Here is a 4,163-nt window from a genome sequence, read left to right on the forward strand (position 1 = left end):
ATTTATCGATTTTGGGGGCTTATCGATTCGGTTATCGATTACACCAATAAGAAAATTTGCGGGATTCCACGGAAAGTATATCGCTATAAACGCGCCTAACTAATATGGACAAAAAGAAGCTAAAATAAGACGAACACCATTTATAATATAAAAATTGTGTCAACAAGCACATGCAACAAAACTAAAGTAAGGGATCAAATGTATGCCACCAACACTCCAACGGTATAAAAAAAACAAAACAAAACAAAACAAAACACATCATCACGGCTAATTCAGTTTTCCATTAATTTGAACTTCATTCCCTTGATCTTTAAATATGATCATTCCTTAAATGTGGTAGAGAAAATAATAGGGTAAGGGACTTAGGGTAAAGGAAAGGATATAGATTAGGGAAAATAATATTGTATAGCCGCTTTCAAAATAGTAGCGGAATATATATACATTCTGTATGTTATATTAATCTACACAAATAGGTAATTACTCATTTAACAAGTGTCTACAGTCTAGGGGTGTGCATTCGATTTATCGATTCGATTTTGACCCTTATCGATAATTACTTATCGATTATCGATTTGTACATATGCTTATCGTTATCGTTTCAATAAAGTTTCGATTTTTTCGATTTCGATTTCGATAACAAATAATCGACTCGATTTATCGATAAACCGATTCGAATGCACACCCCTAGATACGTAGGCAACCTCCATCGGGTTCAACCTACATTTTTCAAAAAAAGGGAGCATAAAATTCCGCATGTGTATAAAATATTCGGAAAATAAAGAGCCTATTTTTTGGTCACCTTTTTACTGTCTTGCCCTCATGTTCCGGTTGTTTAGCCAAGACAGCCTTAAAATCTTCCTGGGAAGTGCTGAAGGGCCATTTTTTGTAAAAATAGTTACTTTATCCATATTTATTCACCTTTTACCATTTTGCCCTTATGTCTGGCCATTTTTGTCAAAACAGCTTTAAACCTTTCCGGAAGTACCAAAAGGCTATTTTCACAAAAGTAGCCATTTTTATCTAGTTTTGTCTGGTTATATTTGCTGAGACAGCTTTTGAACCCCTCTCGGAGTAGCAAAAGGTCATTTTCGTAAAAATAGTTTTTTATTTATTATTTTGTCTATTTTTATCATTTTGTTCCTATGTTTGGCTATTTTTGCCGAGACATCCTTTATGCCTTCTATAGAAGTATCAAAGGGCCGTCTTTGTAATAATTGCCATTTTTCCGCTTTTATCATCTCAACTTTTGTGTCGGTAATTTCAAATATATATTGTAATAAATATAAAATTAAAAAAATAGATCGAGTCCTAAATTGGCTAAAAAAATAAAATAAAATAATGAATGATCATAATTTGCATATAGTTTAAGTAAGTCCTAACCCTTTTTATCTTATTCTTAGGATCACCATGAGTTCTCCACAAAGAAACAGTCAGAAAAGGGTAAGGGACGAGACACCTCCTATGTTCTTGATCAAAGATAAGACCCCGAGTCGTCTCTGTAATTTGTGGGCTAGTTTTGCTACATGGGAACGAAATCGAGTATTTAAGCACCTCAAGTTCCTCACAAACATCATGAGAATTAAGCCTAACAGAGATTTAATCGAGGCTCTAGTGGGTTTTTGGGACCCCGCGAACAATGTCTTCAGGTTCAAAGATTTTGAAATGACGCCCACATTGGAAGAATTTGGTGGGTTCACCGGATTGGGGAGAGACCTTCGTGGGAAAAAGCCTGCTGCTCCAAGAAAAGTTGGTGTGAACAACTTTTTAAAGAAGTTATACCTCCGACGAATTCCAATGGTTTGCTTAAACGAAGGTTGGGTTCCGTTGGAATATCTCTATGACAAGTTTGGGGACGAGAAAGGGTTTGAAAATTTCTCGGGCATAGAATTCGTCAACCAGTTGAGTTACGACGCTTCGAGGGAGTTGAGAATCTTCGCGTTCATGATATCATTTCTAGGGATCATGGTCTTTCCAGAGCGTGGTGGGCGCATCAGAATTCGATTGGTTGCGGTAGTCTCGTATTTGCAAAGTAGCGAGGATCATACCATTCTTCCCATGATTTTGGGAGATATTTTTCGAGCTTTGAACCGCTGCCAAGAAGGTGAAAATTACTTCGAGGGATGCAACATTCTACTACAGATGTGGTTCATAGAGCACCTCTATCATCATCCAATAGTAATAAATTTCAATGAAAACTGGCTGAATTACATTGGATGTCACCCAGATAGGGCCGCAAGTTGTAATCTTCCAGAGGGGGTGAGGGCCTGGCGAAAATTACTCGGTTCATTGAGTGCTGATAAAATCACTTGGAACTATTATTGTTCCCTTCTGCTAGGGTCATGGATATGTCAACGTATCGCCCGTTCTTCACACTCATGGGTTTCAGAGGTTTCCAACCCTACGCGCCCCTACGCGTCATGCACCAGCTAGGGAGAGAGCAAAAGAGGCCCCCGATTGAGGACATGCGTCCATTCGTGTGGGAATTCAAGGGAGAGGAACCTCCAAGGGAGTCTTATGCACAAAAGGTTTGGTTTGGTGGTTGATTTTCTGATTTGGACGAGATGGTAGCTGATCGTGAACGTGGGGAGGTAAGCCTCGCATACCTTGAGTGGTTTCACAACCAGGCTATCCCCGAGCAAAGGCCAGAAAGATCCATACGGCACGCAGTTGATTGGGAGGAGGAGATCGAGGCCAGAGTTAGAGAAACCAGAAGGGAAGTCACACAAGAGTTCCAATCTCGTATTGACATTTTACAAGAAGATAAGGGCATTCTTGTCACGACCCAGAAATCCCTCCGAAGGAGTCCTGATGGCACCTAGTCTCTAAACTAGGTAAGCCTAACATAACCTGAAATAACATTGATGCTTACTAACTTTAAATTAACCAACTCTGAATAATTCAAATTTCCCAAAAACTGATGGTACAAGTCACAAGCCTTTCTAAGAGTAGTTATACAAAATAAATACATCACTCCGAAACAAAAGGAACAAATGGAAATAAATACAAATGAAGGTGACTCCGAGGCCTGCGAACGCTGTGACAGGTTTACCTTGAGTCTCCACCACAACGACCCGCACAGCTACTACGATCAAATACCCGGATCTGTACACAAAAATGTACAGAAGTGTAGTATGAGCACACCACGGCAGTGCCCAGTAAGTATCAAGACTAACCTCGGTGGGGTAGTGACGAGGAACAGTCAGGACACCTACTGGTTAGATGACATGAATAGGATATGATAATAAAACATCAAGATAAAGATAACGAAGTAATATCAACTGCGGAGAGAAAATCCAAGTACAAACAGTATAAACAATAAAGGGAGAACACAGATAGTAACAAACGGAAACCAAGTAAATCAGATAACCCAAGCAATTCAACACTAACATAACAGAGGCGAAGACAAGTAAGAATGTATCCAAATAAAGAAAGCAATTCCAACTCAATCAATCACATCATGTTTAATACACCATCCCGTTCATTTCAATCCTCGATTTCTCGTATCATAATCTCAACTTTCGAACTTTCAGCACATATGGCACCTTGTGCCCACATATTTTCCATCTCACTCTTATCAACAAAATCCACATGATATACAATATAAAATGTCCTTACAAGTGCACTTAAGATGTTCAAGAAGTCCTATTTACATAATATAAATAAAATTAAAATTTCTAAATAAATTTGGAAAATCGGCGAGAAAAGATGAAGTTGTTTTTAGAAATCATTCGAGTAAGAAAGTACCCCTTTCAATTTGAAATACAACATTGGAAGAATTATTACCTTTAACATGGGAGTTAATAACTTAAAACTTAGTAGAAATTCCTTTTTAAAAAAAATACAACTTCAGACGGTTTAAGGGGATGTAATTGAGAAACTAATTGAATTAAGGATGTAAAAATTATTGAAGTTTGAAGTATTGGAACGTATATACATATATATAAATATGGTGAGGTATTGAAAACATTGTGGGTTCTAACACAAAGGATCACAGCAATAAAGGAATTAAACAGTTTTTAAAAAAAATATGAATTGATAACAACAAATAAACACAACAGCAGAAAGTGCATGACATCACCCTTCGTGCTTTTACTCTCGTTCTCACCATAAGAATCAACATTCACTTTTATTCTTTCTTGTTGCGGCGTGCAACCTGATCCCAA

Source organism: Nicotiana attenuata, unplaced genomic scaffold (assembly GCF_001879085.1).
Source record: "Nicotiana attenuata strain UT unplaced genomic scaffold, NIATTr2, whole genome shotgun sequence".
Classification (NCBI taxonomy): Eukaryota; Viridiplantae; Streptophyta; class Magnoliopsida; order Solanales; family Solanaceae; genus Nicotiana; species Nicotiana attenuata.